The sequence below is a fragment of the Manis pentadactyla genome, chromosome 15 (assembly GCF_030020395.1).
Source record: "Manis pentadactyla isolate mManPen7 chromosome 15, mManPen7.hap1, whole genome shotgun sequence".
Taxonomy (NCBI): domain Eukaryota; kingdom Metazoa; phylum Chordata; class Mammalia; order Pholidota; family Manidae; genus Manis; species Manis pentadactyla.
Window position 1 is genome coordinate 3,369,055 of NC_080033.1, and position 27,215 is coordinate 3,396,269.

The 27,215-nt window shown below is 40.3% G+C and overlaps 1 protein-coding gene across 2 annotated transcripts in view; it reads left to right on the forward strand.

Annotated features, from left to right (window-relative positions):
- Positions 1–27,215, forward strand: part of LOC130680997 (WAS/WASL-interacting protein family member 1-like) — a 285,988-nt gene that overhangs the window by 224,607 nt on the left and 34,166 nt on the right. Inside the window, exon 4 of one of the 2 annotated variants that reach the window (XM_057492918.1) lies at positions 8,508–10,867. The exons of the other annotated variant lie outside the window; for it this stretch is intronic. The gene's annotated coding sequence lies outside the window, so the exon portion shown is untranslated. The remainder of the gene's footprint in view (positions 1–8,507; positions 10,868–27,215) is intronic. 2 annotated transcript variants of the gene reach the window in all.

Consider the following 27,215-nt stretch of genomic DNA (forward strand, 5'->3'; position numbering starts at 1 on the left):
TAAGACTGCTTTTGGTGCGTCCCACAGAAGTTGGGGCTTTGTGTTGTTGTCATTTGTTTTCATATATTGCTTGATCTCTATTTTAATTTGGTCGTTGATCCATTGATTATTTACAGGCATGTTGTTAAGCTTCCAAGTGTTTGTGAGCCTTTTTACTTTCTTTGTACAATTTTTTTTTTGTTATCATTTATCTACAATTACATGAAGAACATGTTTACTAGACTCCCCCCTTCACCAAGTACCCCCCATACACCCCATTACAGTCACTATCCATCAGCGTAGAATCACTACTTTTCTTCCCTGTGTTGCACAGCCATCCCCATGGCCCCCCCTACATGCTAATTATACATGCTAATCGTAATGCCCCCTTTCTTCCCCCCCTTATCCCTTCCTTCCCACCCATCCTCCCCAGTCCCTTTCCCTTTGGTAACTGTTAGTCCATTCTTGGGTTCTGTGATTCTGCTGCTGTTTTGTTCCTTCAGTTTTTCTGTGTTCTTATACTCCACATGAGTGAAATCATTTGGTATTCGTCTTTCTCCACCTGACTTATTTCACTGAGCATAATACCCTCCAGCTCCATCCATGTTGCTGCAAATGGTAGGATTTGTTTCTTTCCTATGGCCGAATAGTATTCCATTGTGTATATGTATCACCTCTTCTTTATCCATTCATCTACTGATGGACACTTAGGTTGCTTCCATTTCTTGGCTATTGTAAATAGTGCTGCGATAAACATGGGGGCGCATCTGTCTTTTTCGAACTGGGCTGCTATGCTGTTGGTATTTTGATAGGAATTGCACTGATTGCTTTAGGCAGGATGGCCATTTTGACGATATTAATTTTTCCTGTCCATGAGCACAGGATGTGTTTCCATTTATTGGTATCTTCTTTAATTTCTCTCATGAGTGTCTTGCAGTTTTGAGAATATAGGTCTTTCACTTCCTTGGTTAGGTTGATTCCTAGGTATTTTATTCTTTTTGATGCAATTGTGAATGGAATTGTTTTCTTGATTTTTCTCTCTGTTAGTTCGTTGTTAGTATATAGGAATGCCACAGGTTCTGTGTCTTAATTTTGTATCCCGCACCTTTGCTAAATTCAGATATTAGATCTAGTAGTTTTGGAGTGGAGTCTTTAGGGTTTTTTATGTACAATATTATGTCATCTGCAAACAGGGACAGTTTAACTTCTTCTTTACCAATCTGGATGCCTTTTATTTCTTTGTGTTGTCTGGTTGCTGTGGCTAGGACCTCCAGTACTATGTCGAATAGAAGTGGGGAGAGTGGGCATCCTTGTTCATTATATGTTGAAAAAGTTAAGTAGAGACCTGGGACACAAAAGAGACCCAAATAGAACTCCTAGAGATTAAGATTACAATGTCTGAGATGGAAACTACACTGCAGATTAGATACTGCAGAAGAAAGTATTACTGAACTTAGAAATATAGCAATAAAAATCATCCAAAATGAAACACACAGAAAAAAAAAGAGTCAGTAAAAATGAAAAGAGCATCGGTGACTCCTGGACAGCTGCAGGAAGCCCAGCACCCACTAAGTGGAGCCCTCAAAGGAGAAGGGGGGATGCAAGAAATGTCTGAAGAAACAAGACTGAATTTCCCCAAATTTAAGGAAAACTATAAACCCACAGATATAAGAAGCTCAACAAACTGCAAGCACAAGAAAGAAAAATAAAGAAAGCACACCAAAGCCTATCATAATAAAATTGCTCAAAGCCAGTGATAAAGAGAAATTCTGACAAATAGCCCGCCAGAAAAAAAAAGACATGTTATATGCAGAGGACCAAAGACAACAAAATCTGGAGATTTCTTATTAAAAATAATAAAAGCCAGAAGAAAGTAAATTACATCTTTAAATTACAGGAAAAAAAGCCTGTCAAGCTAGAATTCCACACTTAACAAAAATATCTTTCAGAAATGAAGGCCAAATAAAGGTTCTTTTTTAGCTATACAAAAGCTGAAACAATTCATTATTGGCAAATCTGCACTGTAAGAAATGTTAAATGACTTAACATTTATTTCCTTCTGGAAAATACCAGATGGAAATGTGCATCTACATAAAGGAATGCAGAGCAATGAAAATGAAAGTACATGGGTAACTATATAAGACTTCTTATTATTTAAAGCTCTCTTAAAAATAATTGGGCATTTAAACAAAAATATCAACAATTGTCTAGTGGGGTTTACAACATATATAAAATAAGATGCATAACAACAGTTGTATAAAGGCCAGGAGGAGAAAGTGTAAGTACGCTACTGTTAGGTTTTCATTCTGCACATGAAATGTTATCAAATCACTTGAAGGGAGACTGTGATAAGTTAATGATGCATACTATTAACCCTAAAGCAACCACCAAAATAAAAAAATAGAGTTATAGCCAATAAGCTGACAAAGGAGATAAAACAAATCCTAAAATTTAGTACATTAATTTTTTTTGCCAAAAGAAGGCAGAAAAAGTGGAAAGGGGAAACAAACAACAGATGGGACAAATAGAAAACAAATAGCTAGATGATGGACTTAAACCTAACCATTCAATAACAACATTAAACGTGAATGTTCTAAACACCCTAATTTAAAAGGCTGAATATTTAATAGGAAATAAAAAAGCAACACTGAACACATGTTATTTACAAGAACACACTTTAGCTATAAAGGCTAAATAGTTTAAAAGTGAGATGATGAAAAAGATACAGCATGCTAGCACCCATTTTAAGAAAGCTGGAAAGGTTGGATATACTAACATCAGAAAAAAGTAGCACCTACACATTAAAGGAAATCCAATCAGTTGTGTACAGTTTCCTTCAGATAAAAAGCACAACACAAGTAGATAGTACCTTACATGTCTGAAGTGCAGTATGGTACAGTAGAAGGAACAGTGGATAAGGAATCTGGGGGGAAACAATAACGGTAAATACAGCCTTGCCTTTTAAAAAATCATTTTCTTTTCACAAAGCCTTCAGTCCCCAAAGCCCTTTCCTGTGCTAACTCTGTGACATTGAATAAGTCACACAGTGTTTCTGGACCTTGGTTTCCTTATCTGTAAAATGAAAGGGTTGGACTCTGTTATCTCTAAGGTTCCTTCAGCTTTAAAAGTCTGATAAAAGCGTCATCTACCCTGTGACTTCATGTAAAGACCCAGCTGGGCTACTCCTCCCTGCTTCCCGGTCTGGGCTAACCTGCCACCTCATGCCTTCCAAATATGTGGACAGGAAATGAAAAACTGAAGATTATTTTTTGTGTGTATGGTAGGGTAAGGGGAGCTTAGAAGAGTCTAAAATTAAACAGGATACAATTCTGTAGAAAAGTACAGAGAGTAGGAACTAACTGAGATAGCCAGCAGGGAGCAAAGCACCACAGGCTTTTGACATAGTCTAGACAGGCCCTGGTGGTCAGAATAGATGTCTTTTCATTGTTTCTATTACAGTATGTTTGGTCCTTGGCCAGAAATGTATGGAATGCTTACTGTTTCAAGACACTAGGTTAGGTCCTAAAAATATTGAGAGAAAAGCAAGCTCCATTATTTCGCTAGAATATAATTAAACTTATAACTGCTTTAGGAATTAAGATCAAACAGCTTGCAAAAAAAAGTATAATTAAACTTCTACAATAAATATTGAAGGATTACAGCTGCACATTGAAATTTCTATACATATTTGTTGTTAGGCATTTCTTGAAGAATGAAAACAAAATGCTGTTTTGAGAGCTTGCCAAATTTTTAGTAAAGACAGTATTCTGTATTTGGGGAAAGTGTAATACTGGTATTTTAGGTAAAGTATTGTTTGTCTTTGGGGTTAAATGGTGCTAGATAATTAGGAAAATTATTCTGAACTCATTTAATCACTTGGCATTATTATTCCAAGGCTAACTAGGTTAAAAGATATCTATCTGAAACAGGAAATGAGAACTGTAAAACAACTTTTTCTATTTTGGGATTTGCTTTCAGGCAGATCAACCCTAGGGACCCTGCTCTTCACCTGAGATCACACTGTATGGAATACAATATGTAAAATTTCAGGCTCCTAAACACTTTGAAGTCTGACATGGAAACGAAAGACAGGGTAAGAGGAAAAAACAACTAGAAAAGAATGAAGAATGCTACCAATGGACAGAAATGGAGTCTCTGTGTGGCTGAAAACAGTGATTATATTAGCCAAAGCTACCAGGAAGCTAGAAGGATGGGTGTGTAATTAGACAATGGGAAATCAGTTTTATTTTCTAAGGCAGATCTGCTTAAGATGATGATAAATTTCTGGTTGGATCCCAGGGAGTAAGTTTAAGTGAAGTGAGAGACAAGTAAGTTTAAGTGGGCCTCCTGCCGAAGGAGACCCAACTTATTTAGATAAATCTGTGACTCATGAAACCTTGGTAATATGGTTTAACAATGTGGTATCTATGATTGCTGCCTTTTGGAAATGATCGAACTTTCCCTTGTGGCCTGGTCAGATTTTATCAATTTCCCATGCATATTTGAAGAGCATGTGTATTCCTACTAGGATTGTTTACTGGGGTTGTTTTGCTTTATATTTACACACTCGGAGAACTTTTGTCTTTTAATAAGGTATTTAAACATTTATATTTATTCCGATATGTTTGTGCTTATGCTTGCTTCATTATTCTTTGGTTGCAAGCAACAGCAGAAACCAAGTCTGGTTAATGTGAACAAAAGGCAAAGGTACTGATAGCAGAGAATTGATAGTAAAGCTGGAAGGAGGTGGCAGGGTCTAGTTTCCAAAATAATGCAACAATATCTTCCATCCTACATGCTCCTCTTCAGTGTGATTTAGACACTTCTCCCTTCAAAAATTAGGATAAATGTTTCTCCTTCTTGAATCTAGGTAGATTTGTAACAAATGTCAGAATTGAAGCCAGGTGACTTCTGAGGCTATCATAAAAGGCAACACAGCTTCTGTCTGGTTTTCAGGCGATGTTTATATTGGAACTCAGCACGCATGGCATGAAGAAGCCCCAGCAGTCCATGGAGAGACCAACCTGAAGAGGCACCAAAGCTCCCAGCTATCAGCCTTGGCCGAGCCCTCAGCCAGTAGCCCAACGCCAAACCTGCTAGGTGCGTGAGTGAGCCGTTTTGGAAGTGGGTCCTCCAGCCCTAGGTGACATTCTGGGGAGCAAAAGAGCCTTCCCCTCCACACCCTGCCCAGAGTACAGATTTGTGAGCTAATGAAATACTTGTTTGATTCACTGAGTTTTGAGGTGGTTTGTGACATAGCAGTAGATAGCTTGATTTTATTGCAGAGAACCAAGCTTGGAAATGTGGAGAAAACATGGCAACTTCTGAGAAACAGGAAGGAGGAATGGACTTGTAAACCTTATGGGTTGGGCACCACAACTGGAATGAATGGCTACTACTCGTTTGCAGTCTTATTGTCATTCTTCTTAGTCCCAGGTCTCTGTGAAGAGGCCTTCCGCTGTGCTGACTAAAACACCCACTCACCCTTTGGCTACCAATGGGCAGAAAATGAGAATGACAGCCCCAGTAATCTGTAACCAAGGGGAGAGCGACAGTTAGTCAAAAGGCAATATAAATACAGGAAGTCTTACTAATTTCTATCACTGCTATGACAGATTACTGCAAACTTGGTGGTTTTAACCAACACAAATTTATTACCATACAGTCTGGAGGCCAGAAGTCCAAGTGGGGTGTCCCTGGGCTAAAATCAAGGTGTCAACAGGGCTGTAGTCCTTCTGGAAGCTCTGGCGGTGACTCGGTTTTCTTGCATTTCAACTTCTAGAGAGGCTGCCTGCAATCCTTGGTTTCTGACCCCCTTCCTTCATTTTCAAAGGCAGCATTGTTGCATTGCTCAGTGACTTTCTTCCATGTCGTAACTTCCTCTGACTGACTCTTTTCCTACCTGCCTCTTTCACCTCCCCTTGTGATTACATTAGGGCCACCCTGATAATCCAGGATAATCTCCCCATCTCAAATTGCCTAATTAATCACATCTGCAAGGTCCCTCCTTATTTTTTTTGTATGTCAAATAACTGTATTTGTTTCTCTTTTTTTTATTGAGGTATTATTGATATACACTCTTATGACGGTTTCATAAGAAATTGTGGTTACTACAATCACCCATATTATCAAGTCTCTCCCATACCCCATTGAAGTCACTGTCCATCAGTGTTGTAAGATGCCAGAGTCACTACTTGTCTTCTCTGTGCTACACTGTCTTCCCCGTGAACCCCCACACCATGTGTATTAATCATAATATTCTGCAAGGTCACTCTTTGTAAGGTAATATATTTGCAGGTTCTGGGGATTGAAATGTTGATATCTTTGGGGGGGGACCATTAGTCTACCTACCATAGTATTCAAAAGCAGAATGGATGTTGGGTGGTCCCACCACTCCAAAAATATGTCCTTTACACTCTACATTCTGGTTTGTTTTTTCTCTTCCTCATTTTATTGAATTTATCAAGCTATCCTTGTTCCATTTTTTTCTACTGAAGTAGTTTGCAACTCAAACATCCAGTTTATATTTGCCTATGTGGCACCCTTATATTTATAATGCACACTTGACTTACATTTTTCTGTATGTTTAGATATAGTATCTATGTATTTCCAAATAAGCAAAAATCTTAGCAAGCTTTTCTCTCACTGGGCTCAGTCTTCTAGGGTACCAATTTATCTTCAGTTCAGCCTGTCAGTATAGCATGGTGATTAAGAGCTTGAGTTCAAATCCTGGTTCAGTCATTTATTACTGTGTTGCCTTGAGTAAGTTAATCTTTCCATTCTTCAGTTTACTTAGCTGTAAAATGACTGCCTACTTTGTAAGAGTATAAAGATTAAATATGTTAATATATGAATGTTTGGAAGAGTATCTACATTATAATATTACTACTGTTCAATCTACCCATTTTTAAAATTTCAGTGAACATATTCTAGTTTGTTCTCTGATTTGTTTTCACAATAACTTGGCTTAATGAATGTAAGATCCTCTATTATCCCTGGGAGAATAAAAATATATATATTATAAAACTTCTTTTTGCTATAGGAACAATGACTTTGGGTGTTCGATCTGTATGAGTGAAATTGGTTCCTCTCTATCACAGTAATAGATTTTGAGGAGTGAATGGTGATTTAGGACTTTTCTGCTCCTCTTTGTGTTTGGAAGTCTCATTTGCCTGTCTGGGGCCAGTTCTAATTCTGAGGGTAGTGCTTTGCTGATTGTGGTGGGAAGGGGAGCAGGACAGAGCACGGTGCAGGGCAGGGGATGTGGGAATTTACTTTCTGTGTGTGTATGTGGTCCCACTTCTCCTGGCAGTCTGTGAGCAGCAACTTGGGGTGACACCCCTGTGTCCTTGGCCCAAGGACCCTTAGTCACAAGGACTGAGTGTCAGGGTTTTGGGGGTCTACATGTCTACCTGCTGATTCTCATTACCCTGCTTAATTTTCTTGATATTACTTCTCACCACCTAAAATAATCTTAGTTACTGGTTGTTTATTTATAAGTTTATTATTTGCCTCTGTGAAGGCGAATCCCCAAGGCCTAGTAGTGTGTTTTGCACAGAATAAATGACCTATGTGTATTTGTTGAGTGAATGGAAGATGGAGTAATGTTATTCTTTGGTCATTCACCGTGATGAAAGGGCCTGCTTCTTGCGGCCACTGCCTTTGAGCTTGAAGCTGCCCCGACTCTCACCCTGGTCCCGCCCCGTACCACTTTTGGTTTGTGGCTCTACTAGCAATTCAATCCTGCCTGCTTTACATGATTAGGAATTCCTCTGAATTGCTGAGCCACTGATACTGCCTTGTCTTCTAGAGCTCTAATGAATTTTTAAAACTATCTTTTTTGTTATACCTAGGGATTTGTGGAGAGAGAAAATGTAGTAGCTCCACAAGTAACGTTACGGATTTCCACAGTGTTGTTGCATTGTTCTGCAGGCTTTCAAACTTCATATAAATGATACCAAGTTTTTCAGTCCTTCAGATCACACCAAGAGGAAACACTCACTTTGGTCAAATTTTGAACGTCTTTATGGGCTTTGCTATTCTTGTTTTTAACAAACTAAGGGTAGGCCCTAGGCCAGAAAGAAGCCTGGGGTAGTTAATCATAGCTAGCTAGAATTTAATAATATTGCTCTGTTTTCCATCATATTTAATGGTTTCCTTCTATGTTTTAGGAGTGTTGCTAGCTTTCCATTTGCAGTAGTGATTTATGTTTCCTTAATAAATAAGAAAAAAAAATGTTGATTTAAAGAAAAATACTAAATAAATACCGTACAGGAGGTACACAGAGACAGCAAATAAATTAGGAGTTTGTACTGAAATGGCTAAAATTTGATACACACTTGAACTAAAGGATGATGTTCAAGTTCCTTAATAGGCAGGGAAACCTCTCCGTGCCTGACCTCTGCTTTTCTCCTCAGTCTGGTCACGACTATTCAACTTCAGCGCACAATGCTTGGCGGTTGTTCCTCCCTTTCCAGAGGGAGGTGCCTTGGCTAATGTGATCTCTCCTTTTATGGTATTTCCTGCAGCCTGGAAGCCCCCTCCTCCACCTCTCAGCATCTTGTCAGCGTCCTCGGACCTTTTCCCCTCTTAGTACCGTCACTGAACTGAACTTACAGTTTTCTAATTGAATTTTAAATCCACGGGTAAAATTCAGTGCCCGTGTCAGCATCCTCAAGGCCTGAACAGTTTACTAACGCCGAAAGAAAGATTCATTTGTGATGTTAAAATAAAATAAGGGGTATAAAATGAACGTTCTCCTTAAAAGTTTTTTATTTCATCTTTCATAGTTTGGAATTTTAAAAGTAGGTCTGTCCAGAGATCTAAGTACTTGTTCTTTAATTATTTTTCTTTCAACACTGAGATAATACATTAACTTGTCATCTAGATTAAGGGTAAAAAAGGGATCGCAGAGAAGGGAAAAATAAAAACGATGATGGGAAATAGTAAGTTTTTTACGTCATTTCGACATTACTTGGCTGGCTACTACCTACACCTGGATGCTTTTATTAGAAAACGAGAGCGCAAATCGAGTGTTTTGAGTAACACGTTTAAACGTTTGACCCTTTAATGGCAGAAGCTCCTAAGTAACTGTTGTGGCCATTGGGATGTTGGAACAATTTTCAAGTTTCATGATCCACAATGCATACATACAATAATAACAAAAGCAGAACAGCGCATACCGAATGCTGTTAGACTTATACGTACTGCCGTCGTGATGAAGTAACTGCATTGGCTCCCATTCATATATTCATTCAAAAGCCTTATTCCGAAACTGACATTCACACACGATTAAAAATCCTCAGTGTGCTTGGCCAGAAGTAAATTCTTGTCTTAACAGAGGTGCAGGTGATACTTTCAAAATTACTCCTGTATTTGGGGAAAAGCTCAATTTTAGCCTTTCTTCCTATGTATTTCGCGTGGCCAGGGCCGGAGAGGAAGGGCTTTGTGGGGGTCTGGGGAAGTGACTTCTCACATTTGACTACAGAATGTGATGTATACCGCTGTAAACGTTCAGGCTTTGAACGAGAAAGCGAATGGAGTGAAATCGCTCCCACGCCATGCATCTTGTGTGTTCATCTTACCCGCCAGCCAAACTTTCTCCATCAATCTGGGGAGGTCAACCGCGGAAACGCCTCCTGAAAGGGAAAAGCCAGGGTCCTAAGGTGGTGTGTGCTGCCTTACCCAGCGTTACCTGAAGCATTCAGCTACTTAACCCATATAACAAGCTTCTCGTTTCAATTTGGTCGTTTCCGTGGGGAATTGCGGCAAGGGTAGGTTCTGGGTGTGGCGATGCCAAGAGGAAGCTCACCTCTCATCTTTCCTGCTTCTGGTAACCTTCCCAACGCTAACCCCCGTGATCGGCCCTAAAGACCTGCCAACCAGGATATGGGGGGCTGTGGCCGAACCCGACCCTGCCGCCGCCGCAGACTGCTGAGGCGCGGGACTGGGAACCCTGTGCGAGTGCGCTTCTCCCCCATTCTTCGGCGGCTGGAGGCGGATCCCCTTCCCTGCACGCAAGTCCTTATATGCACCGGTTGCACCAGCCCGCGTTACTCCAGCCCCACAAGTAATTAATGGGGGAGGGAGGGCGTCGCTCTTCTTTTTCTATGGATTTTTTCAGCGCTGGAGCTTTAGAATCCTGACGAGAAACCAGTAGTTGCGATTGAAGGGACATTTTGTTGCAGCGCACGAATTGGATACACATAAAGTCCCTTTGCCCCTACGACAAGCACGGCAGAGTTACGAACAGCTCTTCAGATACAGCCAGAATTACCCGCAAAAAGCCTGGGCAGAAAGGGTGCTCACCCCTCCCCCACCCACGCCGGTGCAGAGGGACCCGGTCAGGACGCGCGGCTTCTCCCCTGCCGGAGACCACGCCCCCTCCGCCGCCTTCCCCCTTCACTCCTCCCAGGAAGCGGTGATAAGACAGTTCTGTGTGGCTCTCCACCCCCATCCCCCGGCAGAGTGGAGGAGTTTTATGTGTCTCATAACAGCCAGTGCAGCCGCCATCCACGCACAAGCAAAGAAGCATGTCCCATTTAAATACACCCACGCAGCCCCAGAGCCCTTAGCCTATCCGGGCGCGCAGCCCACACGCACCGCGGCTCTGAGCTTGGAGATCCGCGCAGGTTGGGCTCGCGGACCCCGCAGACCGACGCGCTGAGGATCAGGATCCGGTGCTGTGGGGCCGGGGTGGTCGGGGGAAGCTGGGCCCGGGGCCTCTGGCGCGACACCCGCATGAGGACGCGAGTGAAATAGACCAAGGTGGAAATTCCCAGGGAGAAGCTTTGGGGTGATTTTGGTCCATTTCTCCGGCAAAGAAGTAGACATGGCGAGCGACTCCCCGGCTCGCAGCCTGGATGAAATCGATCTCTCGGCTCTGAGGGTGAGTAGAACGTGTTTTGTGATTTCTTTCCAGTGGTTCAGGTCAAGGTGAATGGGCTCGGTGCATGGACTGGAGCTGGGGCTGGTGGGTAGAGGCGGGGGAATGCGACGTGGAGGGAACCTGGCTTCTCATGGTGATTCGGTACTGCTAAGGTGCTCTTGGCTGAGCCTGTGCGGTACGGGTCCTCCTTTGGTTGTGGCCGAGGCTCCCCGGAGAGCGAGTGGGACTCGTGCCTGTTTCATCTTAGACCTGTGTGAGAGCATTAAATGAAAGATTCGCGTGTGTGTATACAAGCCCCGTGTGAATACAGTCGTCTTATACCAAGGCGCGAGAGACCCCACGGTCCCTTTCCGCAAAAAGAATAATAGCAGCATGAATAAAGGCAGTGGTCCCTCGCGTTATCCAGATACCTGCAAGATGACATTGTGAGCTGGTTTTAACTCAGCCCTGCCTGTGCATTCTGACTTTGTGGCTGTGACATTTCAGTCTTAATGGCTCAACTTAAGCAGGTGAAAGGGATGTGTTCTCTGCTCTTCCCCAATCAGACCGGAACTCCCGGGAGCGTGTGTGTGTTCTCTGTGTCTGTGGCCAGTCCTTTGTAGAGCACCTACCTCCCCTCAGCCCCAATGGTTTGCGTTTACCTTCACGTGAATTGCTTCAGACACCGTTTCATTGTATTACTAAGACATCACTGTTACAGAAAACATTTTGCTGTTGTTTTGAGATCAGAATATCAGGAATCCCAGTGCAGCCTCGAGTCCCCACCCCCCACCCCTCAATCCCAACACTCTCCTTCGGGGAAGGGGGCAGTGCTTTCTTGCCATTTTAATTAGATGTTGCCTGCCGGGAAGGGGTGAGGGGTGGAGGGGGCCAGCAGCGGGGATCTGAGAAGGGTTTAACACTAATTTAAGGACTGCTTCTTTCTTTCCTGACTCCCCTTTCCCCGCCAAAAAAAAGCAGCTGCATATTCTTGAGGCACGGAGGGTTGGCGAGGGTGAATTGATGCTGGCTCTCAACACGAAGACACACAAGAAGGGTGAAGCTCGGAAGTTCACACGCCCTCCCGAGGAATACATTGTTAGACTGGTGCTAAATCATGGGAATATATACCTGGATCTTCAGTACTTCTAACATTGCCTCCGTCACGGTTATTTTAGAGAGATTCTTTTATGGTCAAAGTGATACTTCTTCTTTAGTCTCATTAATCCTTTCTCTTTATCTTCCCCATTTTTCTTTTAACCCTACTTCTTAATCATTCTATCCAAGTAGTGAGATTTCTGCAAAGCAGTCAAGGGTTTGAGCAGAAATGCCATTCGAAATTTTTTTTTTAAATAGTTGGGCAGCAAAAGCTCATTTATGTTATTACAGAGAGCTGTCTGTTCCCTGGTGCAGACATGCCACATTCAGAATGTGCTGCCCCCTGGCCAGCTGGGGGTGGGAACTGGAAACAGGGTGGGTGCTTTGGCCAAATCTGAGGCTTCCTGCTTTATAGAGTGTGTGCTCATTTGCCCTACTTTCTGCACTGGGAGTTGCTGCCAGTGGGTTTATCAGGTGGATGGATGGCCCAGGCTTGAGGGTAGGGGAAGGTGGCTAAAGGAAGGCTGTGGGGGAGGGGTCTGACAATGGGCAAGGCTTATGATTTTTCCTGAACTAGAATCTGAGCATCTCTTCTCGGTTGGAAAGTGTCTGATGTAATTTTAAGTTGGCCTTGATTGGAGGTATACCTCGTGGGCTCTTGCCTGGGAAAGGTTTTATGAGATGCCAAGCACAGAGCCTGCAGGCTTGTGAGCAACCACCAGGGCTCAGTGGCTGGCCTGCAGTATGATTCACACACGAGAGACCGGCACTCCGGGGCGAAGTATCTTTGCAGGATTCACTGCAGTTGCTCTTTGTGGCCTGTGCTTAGTGCTTTGCCTCTCCTTATGTGCTGGTAGGAGGTGTGGAAAGAGGGAGGGCTACAGCTAGCCCAAGGGTTGGGGAACTGCTGCTGGTGACTTAAATGCGATGTAGAGACAGTTGCATCTCGGAGGGTTGGGGTCTCTGCCCAGTCTTGAGGTGTGTGAGGTGTGGAGGAGGGGAGTTCAGTCCGAAGGCCACACCAGTAATCTCCGCAAATCAGAGGGAAGATCCTCTCTCTCTGTCCTCCCAAATTAGGGGAGGTGGGCACATCTAGATGAGAGGTCTTATTTGTTCCTAAGCCCTCGGGAAAGCCTGCCTGCTGAGAACCTCTGGGGAATGCCTGAGCCCTGAAGTGCAGCCAAGGTCAGTGGCATCTAGGAGAATGTGCAGCAGCCTTACTAGTCCCGCGCTGTTTCAGTGGCCCTTTAATGTACACAGTCAATGCTCTTTTTGTAAATCCTGTGCTCAGTACATTAAAAGCAGTTTCTGTGTGGAGAGGCCTTTATCCTTCTCACTTTGGGTTATCCTTCTCACTTTGGGGGCATATTGTTCTCAGCCAGTGATCCCAGACTGGACCCAGTCTCAATTTTACCCAAATAGCAACAATGCATAATTTAAACCCGAGGAACCAGTGACAGCACTGATCATTTAAATTATGCAAGATTTGATGGTTTTAAAAAATAAGATACAACAGAATCTTCTTTGGTTAGAGAAGAGATGATCTGAAACCAGTTTTATTAGTCCTGATTTTTAGAATTCCGGAGACAAATTAAGTCTTTGGGGAGGGGAATGCCTTCATAGATTTAGAGCTGAAAGAGCCTTAGCCACTCCTTTCTTTTAATAACCTGGGAAGCCCAAGCCCAGAGAGGTGAGCTCTATTGCTTACGGTCACATAGCCCCTCCTTCCTGGGGATGGGGTGGGGAGGTGAGAAGGGTGGTTTGAAGAGAGAATCTAGGTTTCCTGACTTCTCCCTCATTCAATGCTCTTTTCTGTAAGTCACATTGTCTGTGGTTGAATCAGAATTCAATAATACGTTTTCTGCCTGAGCACAAAACATGGTGGAGAGGAATTATATCACCAGGGTCATGTAATTTTATTTATTGAGAATAGAGAAACTGCTTCATGCAGGCTAGCACATAATACATAAAACCATGGAGCTTCAAGGTACCTTTGGAATTCATCTTGGCCAACGCTCCTTCGGTTGCTCCTCTGCAGACAAATGACTGAATCATCTGGGACAGATAGTTGTCTTGCACGGAACCTCTCTCCCTAAGCCATTTCCATCTGAACATGTCCCAAGGGGGCCGGTCTAGATAGACATATTATACAGATGTCTGTGAGGTTTGTGGAGTTCTATGTATGTTTTGTATAGTCTGTGTGGATACATAAATATGTATAGTATTATGGATATATCAACTATCCATGTGGGTGTATGAAATGTGTGTATACATACATAGGCTACAGAAAACATCTATTCATTCAAACCCAGGGTTTGAGTCATCCTTCCTTCAAGACATCACAGTATTAAAAGAAATGAAATTTGCCACCAGTATACCTTATTACATAGGAGGTGAGATGGGCCCAGGAAGCTTTTTGGAGATTAGTGTATATGTGAATCTGAGCACGTTGGCTGTCCTTAACTTGGCCCACAGAGTAAGGCATTCAAGGCCAAGACTGGCTGTTACTGACTTCATACTCTTAGGTTTCTGCCAGGACTCCCACACACTTTTCTATTGAACAGAATTAGATGACCTCTGCTTGTCTTTCCTCCACCCGTCACTCTCTTCTGGGCATAGCTATTTCTTTTTGTATCAAAATCTAGATTTATCAATTGACCTCATCTGGAAGACTGTGGGCATCCTTCCTGCTACACTTTCCATGTTTGTGTTGTAAATGGTGTGGGGATTTCTTTCCGTCCACTCACTAAACTGTGGGCTCCTGAGGCCAGAGGCTAAGTCTTGTTCATCTTTGAGTCCACAGTGTCAGTTAGTTGAGTAAATGAACAAATGCATGAATGAGCAAGTGAGTGAATGGGGTGGACTGCACACTGGGTTCTCTGTGACTTTGGGTAAGTCACTTAACTGTGGTTAACTTAAAAATGGAAATGATCACGACTCCTTGCCTTCCTCTTGTGTTGGTTTTGAAAATCAAAGCATTTACAGCAATACTTTGAAAACTGTAAAGCTCTATGCAAATATGCTATAATCATTCCATGATTAAATAGAACTTTATGGGAAGCTTAATCCCACTAATGTTTGATCTCAATGATTGAACCTAATCAAAACTGTTCGTCCCAAAACTATGTCCGAAGTCTTGCATCTTTTTAATAGTACCTTTTCCTTTTTTTGTGCCAGTATGATCTTGTATGTTTCTTTGATAGCCTGGGTTGACCTTTGCCCCAGTATCAGCATTCATTACACATGAACTGAGCTTAGTTCAGAAGCTTTTTGGAGATTAGCATGCTTCTAAACCAGTATCAAGTATCAGCATTATTCATTAAAACTGTGTTTTTCTTTTTTTAAAAAACATTTTGTTCTCTTTATGGATTAACCATTATTCAAATTAAACACATTTATTATGCCCATTCCTTTTCAAAGTTTGTTGAGAGGTGGGGAAGGGGAGGGTGTCTGAAATGATACACTACTAGTGTAGTGTTTAAAACCTTCTGGTCAGAGGTCTCATGGGCTGAAAGAAATCTCAAAACATTATTAATTCATTACCCCAGAGTGCTTAATTAAATTGGTGTTAAATGAGAGTTTAGTAAAAGTGAATGAATTGATAACAGTATCTTGAAGTGATAATAGCATAGCAGTTTTTTAAAGTAGATACATTTGTTGTTTAGAGATATTAAACAGGTATTTTCTTTGCTATGACATTGCCTCCTAATAAAGTAGGCTGTAGTGGTAGTTATCAGAACGTCATAGAAGTATGCAAAATCATTTTCAGTATTCATTATTAACTGTAGTAATCTTAGTACAAATGCTAGTGTAAGTCGTGGTTTGCTGTTTGCCTAACTATCTACATAGGAAGTTGTGGAATAGTTTGTCAATGAAAGAGTACCCAACACTTTTCCTTCAAGGACCCCTTCCCCCACCGCCTATCTGTAAAGTTCTTTGACATCTTGTAATTTTTTAGTCTTGCCAGTTGGCCTTTTCTTCTTTTTGTGTCTCTGCCCTGGAATTAATCTTCTGTGCCCTTCTTGTTTTACACCATTCCTTCTTTCAGTGGTAGGGGTTCTAAGGTCCACCCAGCACTGAGCTTCTGTGATTTATTCATGGCTGCCATACCCAGCTGAGCACAACCAGTCTCTAGGTCTCTTTCTGATCGAATTTGGATAACCGTGTCTAAGATGCTTTAGTGTCATTGGTTTTTCCATTTCTGTGTGGAAAGTAGCTCTCTGAGAACAGGGCCTCAGATTAACAGTGTACTGAGAATTCCAAGCAAATCTGGGTAATTTTTTTTTTCATCAAAATATAGTTGATATACAATATTATATTGAAGTACACAACATAGTGATTGGATGGTAATCTACATTATTAAATGCTCACCCCAAGTACGGTGTTTACTGTCTGTCAATATATGTGTTATAGAACCTTGACTATGTTCTCTGTGCTCTACTTTCATTCCTGTGGCTACTTTATATTATATATGACTGAGATTTTGGGTGATAATTTTTTAATGAAATTGTATTACAAGGTTCCTAGTGGAGAGAGAGGGGGATTTAAATAGAAAACTTTGAATGAATTCAGCTTGCAATTTCTTCCATTCTGGTTGGAAGCGTATTTCCCCCTAGAGAAAGATGAGTCTCTGCTTTTTACATGCCCAGGCTGTCTTTTTTTTTTTTCTTTTTTTGGTATCATTAATCTACAATTACATGAAGAACATTATGTTTACTAGCCTCCCCGCTTCACCAAGTCCCCCCCACATACCCCTTCACAGTCACTGTCCATCAGCTTAGTAAGATGCTGTAAAATCACTACTTGTCTTCTCTGTGTTGCACAGCCTTCCCCTCCCCCCCACATTATACATGCTAATTGTAAGGCCCCCTTTCTTTTTCCCCACCCTTATCCCTCCCTTCCCACCCATTGTCCCCAGTCCATTTCCCTTTGGTTACTGTTAGTCCATTCTTGGGTTCTGTGATTCTGCTGCTGTTTTGTTTCTTCAGTTTTTCTTTGTTCTTACACTCCACAGATGAGTGAAATCATTTGGTACTTGTATTTCTCCGCCTGGCTTATTTCACTGAGCATAATACCCTCTAGCTCCATCCATGCTGTTGCGAATGGTAGGGTCTGTTTTTTTCTTATGGCTGAGTAATATTCCATTGTATATATGTACCACATTTTCTTTATCCATTCATCTACTGATGGACATTTAGGTTGCTTCCATTTCTTGGCTATTGTAAATAGTGCAGCGATAAACATAGTGGTGCATCTGCCTTTTTCAAACTGGGCTGCTGCATTCTTAGGGTAAATTCCTAGAAGTGGAATTCCTGGGTCAAATGGTATTTCTATTTTGAGCATTCTGAGGAACCTCCATACTGCTTTCCACAATGGTTGAACTAATTTACATTCCCACCAGCAGTGTAGGAGGGTTCCCCTTTCTCCACAAACTCACCAACATTTGTTGTTGTTTATCTTTTTGATGATGGCAATCCTTACTGGTGTGAGGTGATATCTCATTGTGGTTTTAATTTGCATTTCTCTGATGACAAGCAATGTGGAGCATCATTTCATGTGTCTGTTGGCCATCTGAATTTCTTTTTTGGAGAACTGTCTGTTCATTTCCTCTGCCCATTTTTTAATTGGATTATTTGCTTTTTGTTTGTTGAGGTGTGTGAGCTCTTTATATATTTTGGATGTCAATCCTTTATCGTATCTGTCATTTATGAATATATTCTCCCATACTGTAGGATACTTTTTGTTCTATTGATGGTGTCCTTTGCTGTACAGAAGCTTTTTAGCTTGATATAGTCCCACTTGTTCATTTTTGCTTTTGTTTCCCTTGCCCGGGGAGATATGTTCATGAAGAGGTCACTCATGTTTATGTCTATGAGATTTTTGCCTATGTTTTTTTCTAAGAGTTTTATGGTTTCATGACTTACATTCAGGTCTTTGATCCATTTCGAATTTACTTTTGTGTATGGGGTTAGACAGTGATCCAGATTCATTCTCTTACATGTAGCTGTCCAGTTTTGCCAACACCAGCTGTTGAAGAGACTGTCCTTTCCCCATTGTATGTCCATGGCTTCTTTATTGTATATTAATTGGCCATATATGTTTGGGTTAATGTTTGGAGTCTCTATTCTATTCCACTGGTCTGTGGCTCTGTTCTTGTGCCAGTACCAAATTGTCTGGATTACTGTGGCTTTGTAGTAGAGCTTGAAGTTGGGGAACAAGATCCCCCCCTACTTTATTCTTCCTTCTCAGGATTGCTTTGGCTATTCGGGGTCTTTGGTGTTTCCATATAAATATTTGAACTATTTGTTCCAGTTCGTTGAAGAAAGCTGTTGGTAATTTGATAGGGATTACATCGAATCTGTATATGGCTTTGGGCAGGATGGCCATTTTGACGATATTATTTCTTCCTAGCCAGGAGCATGGGATGAGTTTCCATTTGTTAGTGTCCTCTTTAATTTCTCTTAAGAGTGTTTTGTAGTTTTCAGGGTATAGGTCTTTCACTTCCTTGGTTAGGTTTATTCCTAGGTATTTTATTCTTTTTGATGCCATTGTGAATGGAATTGTTTTCCTGATTTCTCTATTAGTTAATTGTTAGTGTATAGGAAAAGCACAGATTTCTGTGTGTTAATTTTGTATCCTGCAACATTGCTGAATTCCGGTATTAGTTCTAATAGTTTTGGAGTGGAGTCTTCAGGGTTTTTTATGTACAATATCATGTTATCTGCAAATAGTGACAGTTTGACTTCTTTACCAATGTGGATTCCTTGTATTTCTTTGTTTTGTCTAATTGCCATGGCTAGGACCTCCAGTACTATGTTAAATAACAGTGGGGAGAGTGGGCATCCCCGTCTTGTTCTCGATCTCACAGGAAAAGCTTTCAGCCTCTCGCTGTTCAGTATGATGTTGGCTGTGGGTTTATCATATATGGCCTTTATTATGTTGAGGTACTTGCCCTCTATGCCCATTTTGTTGAGAGTTTTTATCATGAATGGATGTTGAATTTTGTCAAATGCTTTTTCAGCATCTATGGAGATGATCATGTGGTTTTTGTCCTTCTTTTTGTTGATGTGGTGGATGATGTTGATGGATTTTCGATTGTTGTACCATCCTTGCATCCCTGGGATGAATCCCACTTGGTCATGGTGTATGATCCTCTTGATGTATTTTTGAATTCGGTTTGCTAATATTTTGTGGAGTATTTTTGCATCTACATTCATCAGGGATATTGGTCTGTAGTTTTCTTTTTTAGTGGGGTCTTTGCCTGGTTTTGGTATTAGGGTGATGTTGGCTTTGTAGAATGAGTTTGGGAGTATTCCCTCCTCTTCTATTTTTTGGAAAACTTTAAGGAGAATGGGTATTAGCCCAGGCTGTCTTTAGTTGTCTCAAGGGGGTGTCTTGAAATTCTCAAAACACATTTTATTTCACCCTAATCTTAAAAATCCTTCCTTAATATTTATTGCCTGGCTCCCTGGGCATCACTCCTCCTTGCAGCCGCTGTTGTTCTTCTTCCGTGGGCAGCATTTGGGACAAGACTTGCCTCCTGTGTCTTTACCAGCAGCCTTCTAACTAGTCTCCTTTGAATACTGCAGCCATGTTCATTTTCCTAAAGCAGTTTCAGTCCGGGTATTTCCTTTCATGGCCTTCCCTGACTCCTCACAGTCTGCGGACCAATGACTAGATTCTTCAGCATAGTGTCAAGACCAGCTGGAATCCAGCGGGGCCTCGCCACCACACTCAGCAGCTGAAATGACCCTGCCTTATTCCTGCCCTTCCCCCACAGGAAACAACTTCCTTTTCCCCTGGGATGCCCTCCCTTATTCTCACTTCTGTAACTACAACCCAGCACTAAACATTCCAATGCCACCTATTCCACAAAATTGTTCCTGATTTCTCTTGGAAGTTATCCCTCCGACTTGTAAACCTTCTCAGAACTGACCTCACCTCTTTAGAACACTCAGACCTTAATATCTTGGATTATATATCCACTACTAGTCAGTAAGCTTTCATGAGAGCAATGCAGATATTTGATTTTCTTAGGAATCCTCACCAGGATCAGGCTCCAAGGCCCACAAAATGTAGACTGTGTGTGAATGGAAGCAAAGACTGCTGAATTGTTAAAAATTTGTTGAACTAAAAGAACGCTTCTTCTTGCCCTTAGTTCTTATTATAAAAGTAATACATGGTCATTGCAGAAAGTTTAGAAAATGGAGAGAAAGCAAAAATAATTCATGATTCCCAATGATAACCATGTACACATTTGTGTATATGGCTTAGTAGTTTTTTTGGATGCATAGCTAAATAGATAACTTTAAGAAAATGAAGATCATATTATATATATTATATGCAACTTGTTTTTTTACACTTAACAATCAGCCCTTTTGCATGCTATTAATTTTTTCCTATGGCATAATTTTTAAAATTCTTTACCACGGGGAATTTTAAACAATGTAGAAGTAGAAAGAATATTGGAATGCTCACACATTACTGATGGGAATGTGAAATGGTACAGCCACTTTGGAAAACAGGTTGACAGTTCCTCAAAATGTTGAACATGGAGTCACCATGTTATCTATCAGTTCCACTCCTAGGTATGTACCTAAGAGAATTAAAAACATATATCGCTACAAAAATGTATTTACTACTGTTTATAGTAGATTTGTTCTTAATAGCCAAAAGGAGGAATCAACCCAAATGTCCCATCAACTGATAAAGAATAAATTGAATAAAATATATCCATACAATGGAATATTATTTGGCAATAAGATGACGTGCTAAAGTGCACTATGAGAAGGATGAACATTATACTAAGTGAAAGAAGCCAGACACAAAGGTGACATATGATTCCTGTTCTGAAATCTCCAGAACAGGCAGATCCATAGAGACGGAAAGCACACCAGTGGTTGCTGGAGAGGAGGGAGGAGCATGAGGAGCAAATGCTAATGCCCCAAAGTCAGAGAGTGGTTACAGTGTCTCAGCTGTACTAAAAATCACACTTCACAAGTGTGGATTTTATGGAATATGAATTAAATCTAGATAAAACTGTTTATTGTTAAAACTCTTAGGATAATATAATGAGCCCTATACTTAGCAATTATCCACTCATGCCCAATCTTGCTTTATCTACACCCCATCCACCTCCTCCCCCGAATTATTTTGAAGCATCATATTATTTCAAACCTTATAAATATTTGAATTTGTATCTCTAAAACATAACACTCAAAAATTATGTTATCACATGCCAAAAAATTAGTATGTAATTTTAAATTTCTTTAAATATTCAGCACTGTTCAAATTTGTAATCATATTCTTTTAATGATTGCTTAGCATTTTATTGCGGGAATGTCTCATATTTAACCAATTCCTATTGATGAAGCTTTTGGTTATTTCTCACTTCTCAATTCTTGTAAGCTGTGCTTTGATAAACATCCTTATACATAAGCCTCTGTGTACATCTGTGTTTCCTTAACTTAGAAGTTAATTTTCTATATCTTAAAAGTGCCTTTTACAGTGGAAGTGTATGAATGATCTCTAAGGCTCTTGATGAGGTAGGTGTTTATCATTTTTGGATGAACACATGAGGCTTAGAAGAATCAATTAATTTACCAACGGTCATAGAGCTACAAAATGGCTGAGTCTATGAACGATCTACCCCAAAACCAGTGCCCGTAGTGACCCACATGTCTTTTATTTGACTTACGGACCTTGTTGTGATGCCAGGATTATCTGATGAATTATCTCCCTGGGATCTGTAGATTTCCCAGAAACCTTTCATTTGTGCACAAAAGCTCTTTGATAAACATAGCAGTGTTTCAGGTGTCATTTCCAAGGTATGTCTTCCTTGTGATTTTGTTTTTTAATTAACTAAGGCCAGGTTAGAATATGTTAATTGTTCTTTTTCTTGCCTAAAAGCCTGAAAACAAAATATGAACCATTTTGGATCAGCGGTGATTTCCTCATACATTGTGTGTAAGGGATGCTCACATTTCATCTCTCCCTTTCTCCAGCTCTCCAGTCATCCAATAGGTGTGTTTGAAAGACATGAAATCAGATTCAAAGGTTACCATTTTTAAAGAATTGGAGACCACTAAATTTGTGTTTATCCCAGAAGATAGCAAGATGAGCCACACGACTATATAGCAGGGGCCCTACTCAAGCCTTCATCTGCCAGATAATTATTAAAATCAAAATCTTGAGTTACACTTTTTTTTCAGATGAATTTACATATTTTAAGATTATAGTGGAGAAAATGGAAGATGCTGCTGGCCGCCAGAAGAGTGGACTCCTGTGTTTTGGACCACAATTTACTTTCTACCTGGTTTATAAGTAAGAAATTATTAAAATCAGCACAACTTTGTGGTTGTCATTTTTGTGGAGGTTAATTGCCTTGATTTACTAGATTTTACAAGCTAACCCTCTATTTAAAATGACTATAAATTATTTATGCCTAGGGTAAAAATCCAGAGCTTCACATGGACATTGTTTCATCATTTCTACTTCTAGGTATTTTTTTTTAGCTGCCTGTCATCAAATTATAGCAGTGTGGTGGGTGGAATAGCTTATAAGCGGTAATTGAAAACTGTATTTTTTTTCCTCTTTTTTTATTATTTTGGTATCATTCATCTGCAATTACATGAGAAACATTATGTTTACTACACTCCCCCCATCACCAAGTCCCCCCCACATAACCCATTACAGTCACTGTCCATCAGTGTAGTAAGATACTATAGAATCACTACTTGTCTTCTCTGTGTTGCACAGCCCTCTCCGTGCCGCCCCCCCATTATACATGCTAATCTTAATTCCCCCTTTCTTCCCCTCCCTCCGATCCCTCCTTTCCCACCCATCCTCCCCAGTCCCTTTCCCTTTGGTAACTGTTAGTACATTCTTGGGTTCTGTGAGTCTGCTGCTGTTTTATTCCTTCAGTTTTTGCTTTGTTCTTATACTCCACATATGAGTGAAATCATTTGATACTTGTCTTTCTCCGCCTGGCTTATTTCACTGAGCATAATACCCTATAGCTCCATCCATGTTGTTGCAAGTGGTAGGATTTGTTTTCTTTTTATGGCTGAATAATATTCCATTGTGTATATGTACCACATCTTCTTTATCCATTCATCTACTGATGGACACTTAGGTTGCTTCCATTTCTTGGCTATTGTAAAAAGTGCTGTGATAAACATAGGGGTGCATCTGTCTTTTTCAAACTGGGCTGCTGCATTCTTAAGGTAAATTCCTAGGAGTGGAATTCGTGGGTCAAATGGTATTTCTATTTTGAGCATTCTGAGGAACCTCCATACTGCTTTCCACAATGGTTGAACTAGTTTACATTCCCACCAGCAGTGTAGGAGCGTTCCCCTTTCTCCACATCCTTGCCAACATTTGTTGTTGTTTGTCTTTTGGATGATGGCTATCCTTACTGGTGTGAGGTGATATCTCATTGTGGTTTTAATTTGCATTTCTCTGATGACTAGTGATGTGGAGCATCATTTCATGTGTCTGTTGGCCATCTGAATTTGTTCTTTGGAGAACTGTCTGTTCAGCTCCTCTGCCCATTTTTTAATTGGATTATTTGCTTTTTGTTTGTTGAGATGCATGAGCTCTTTATATATTTTGGATGTCAACCCTTTATCGGATGTGTCATTTATGAATATATTCTCCCATACTGTAGGATGCCTTTTTGTTCTATTGTTGGTGTCCTTTGCTGTACAGAAGCTTTTCAGTTTGATGTAGTCCCACTTGTTCATTTTTGCTTTTGTTTCCCTTGCCCGGGGAGATATGTTCATGAAGAAGTTGCTCATGTTTATGTCCAAGAGATTTTTGCCTATGTTTTCTTCTAAGAGTTTTATGGTTTCATGACTTACATTCAGGTCTTGATGCATTTCAAGTTTACTTTTGTGTATGGGGTTAGACAGTGATCCAGTTTCATTCTTTTACATGTAGCTGTCCAGTTTTGCCAGCACCATCTGTTGAAGAGGCTGTCATTTCCCCATTGTATGTCCATGGCTCCTTCATCATATATTAATTGACTGTATATGTTTGGGTTAATATTTGGACTCTCTATTCTGTTCCACTGGTCTGTGAGTCTGTTCTTGTGCCAGTACCAAATTGTCTTGATTACTGTGGCTTTGTAGTAGAGCTTGAAGTTGGGAAGCAAGATGCCCCCTGCTTTATTCTTCCTTCTCAGGATTGCTTTGGCTATTCGGAGTCTTTTGTGGTTCCATATGAATTTTAAAACTATTTGTTCCAGTTTGTTGAAGAATGTTGTTGGTATTTTGATAGGCATTACATTGAATCTGTAGATTGCTTTACGCAGGATGGCCATTTTGACAATATTAATTCTTCCTAGCCAGGAGCATGGGATGAGTTTCCATTTGTTAGTGTCTTCTTTAATTTCTCTTAAGAGTGTCTTGAACTTTTTAGGGTATAGGTCTTTCACTTCCTTAGTTAGGTTTATTCCTAGGTATTTTATTCTTTTCGATGCCATTGTGAATGAAATTGTTTTCCTGATTTCTCTTTCTGTTAGTTCATCGTTAGTGTATAGGAAAGCAACAGATTTCTGTGTATTAATTTTGTATCCTGTAACTTTGCTGAATTCTGATACTAGTTCTAGTAGTTTTGGAGTGGAGTCTTTAGGGTTTTTTGTGTACAATATCATGTCATCTGCAAATAGTGACAGTTTGACTTCTTCTTTACCAATCTCGATTCCTTGTATTTCTTTGTTTTGTCTAATTGCCATGGCTAGGACCTCCAGTACTACGTTGAATAACAGCAGGGAGAGTGGGCATCCCTGTCTTGTTCCCAATCTCAGAGGAAAAGCTTTCAGCCTCTCGCTGTTCAGTATGATGTTGGCTGTGGGTTTATCATATATGGCCTTTATTATGTTGAGGTACTTGCCCTCTATGCCCATTTTGTTGAGAGTTTTTATCATGAATGGATGTTGAATTTTGTCAAATGCTTTTTCAGCATCTATGGAGATGATCATGTGATTTTTGTCCTTCTTTTTGTTGATGTGGTGGATGATGTTGATGGATTTTCAATTGTTGTACCATCCTTGCATCCCTGGGATGAATCCCACTTGGTCATGGTGTTATGATCCTCTTGATGTATTTTTTAATTCAGTTTGCTAATATTTTGTTGAGTATTTTTGTATCTATGTTCATCAGGGATATTGGTCTGTAATTTTCTTTTTTAGTGGGGTCTTTGCCTGGTTTTGGTATTAGGGTGATGTTGGCTTCATAGAATGAGTATGGGAGTATTCTCTCCTATTTTTTGGAAAACTTTAAGGAGAATGGGTATTATGTCTTCTCTGTGTGTCTGATAAAATTCTGAGGTAAATCCGTCCAGCCCGGGGGTTTTGTTCTTGGGTAGTTTTTTGATTACCGCTTTAATTTCATTTCTGGTCATTGGTGTGTTTAGATTTTCTGTTTCTTTCCGGGTCAGTCTTGGAAGGTTGTATTTTTCTAGGAAGTTGTCCATTTCTTCTAGGATTTCCTGCTTGTTAGCATATAGATTTTCATAGTATTCTCTTATAATTCTTTGTATTTCTGTGGGGGCTGTCGTGATTTTTCCTTTCTCATTTCTGATTCTTTTGATGTGTGCAGATTCTCTTTTTCTCTTAATAAGTCCGGCTAGAGGCTTATCTATTTTGTTTATTTACTCAAAGAACCAGCTCTTGGTTTCATTGTTTTTTTTCTATTTTTTTATTATTCTCAATTTTATTTATTTCTTCTCTGATCTTTATTATGCCCTTCCTTCTGCTGACTTTGGGCCTCATTTGTTCTTCTTTTTCCAATTTCGGTAAGTTTGACTTTAGGCTATTCATTTGGGATTGTTCTTCCTTCTTTAAATATGCCTGGATTGCTATATACTTTCCTCTTAAGATTGCTTTTGCTGCGTCCCACAGAAGTTGGGGCTTTGTGTTGTTATTTGTTTCCATATATTGCTTGATCTCTATTTTAATTTGGTCGTTGATCCATTGACTATTTAGGAGCATGTTGTTAAGCCTCCATGTGTTTGTGAGCCTTTCTGTTTTCTTTGTACAATTTATTTCTAGTTTTATACCTTTGTGGTCTGAAACATTGGTTGGTAGAATTTCAATCTTTTTTAATTTACTGAGGCTCTTTTTGTGGCCTAGTGTGTGGTCTATTCTGGAGAATGTTCCATGTGCACTTGAGAAGAATGTGTATCCTGTTGCTTTTGGATGTAGAGTTCTATAGATGTCTATTAGGTCCATCTGTTCTAGTGTGTTGTTCAGTGCCTCTGTGTCCTTACTTATTTTCTATCTGGTCAATCTATCCTTTGGAGTGAGTGGTGTGTTGAAGTCTCCTAAAATGAATGCATTGCATTCTATTTCCTCCTTTAATTCTGTTAATATTTGTTTCACCTATGCTGGTGCTCCTGTATTGGGTGCATATATATTTATAATAGTTATATCCTCTTGTTGGACTGAGCCCTTTATCATTATATAATGTCCTTCTTTGTCTCTTGTTACTTTCTTTGTTTTGAAGTCTATTTTGTCTGATACTAGTACTGCAACACCTGCTTTTTTCTCCCTATTGTTTGCATGAAATATCTTTTTCCATCCCTTGACTTTTAGTCTGTGCATGTCTTTGGGTTTGAGGTGAGTCTCTTGTAAGCAGCATATAGATGGGTCTTGCTTTTTTATCCATTCAGTACCTCTATGTCTTTTGATTGGTGCATTCAGTCCATTTACATTTAGGGTGATTGTAGATAGATATGTACCTATTGCCATTGCAGGCTTTAGATTCGTGGTTACCAAAGGTTCAAGGTTAGCTTCTTTACTATCTAGCCGTCTAACTTAATTCTCTTCTTAAGCTATTATAAACACAGTCTGATGATTCTTTATTTATCTCCCTTCTTATTCCTCCTCCTCCATTCTTTATATGTTAGGTGTTTTATTCTGTACTCTTTTGTGTTTCCTTTGACTGCTTTTGTGGGTAGTTGATTTTATTTTTTGCCTTTAGTTAGTATTTGGTTTGTTTGCTTCCTTTGGTGTGATTTTATTTTCTCTGTTGACATCTATTTAGCCTTAGGAGTGCTTCCATCTAGAGCAGTCCCTTTAAAATGTCCTGTAGAGGTGGTTTGAGGGAGGCAAATTCCCTCAACTTTTGTTTGGGAATTGTTTAATCCCACCTTCATATTTTAATGATAATCGTGCTGGATACAGTATTCTTGGTTCAAGGCCCTTCTGTTTCACTGCATTAAATATATCATGCTATTCTCTTCTAGCCTGTAAGGTTTCTGTTGAGCA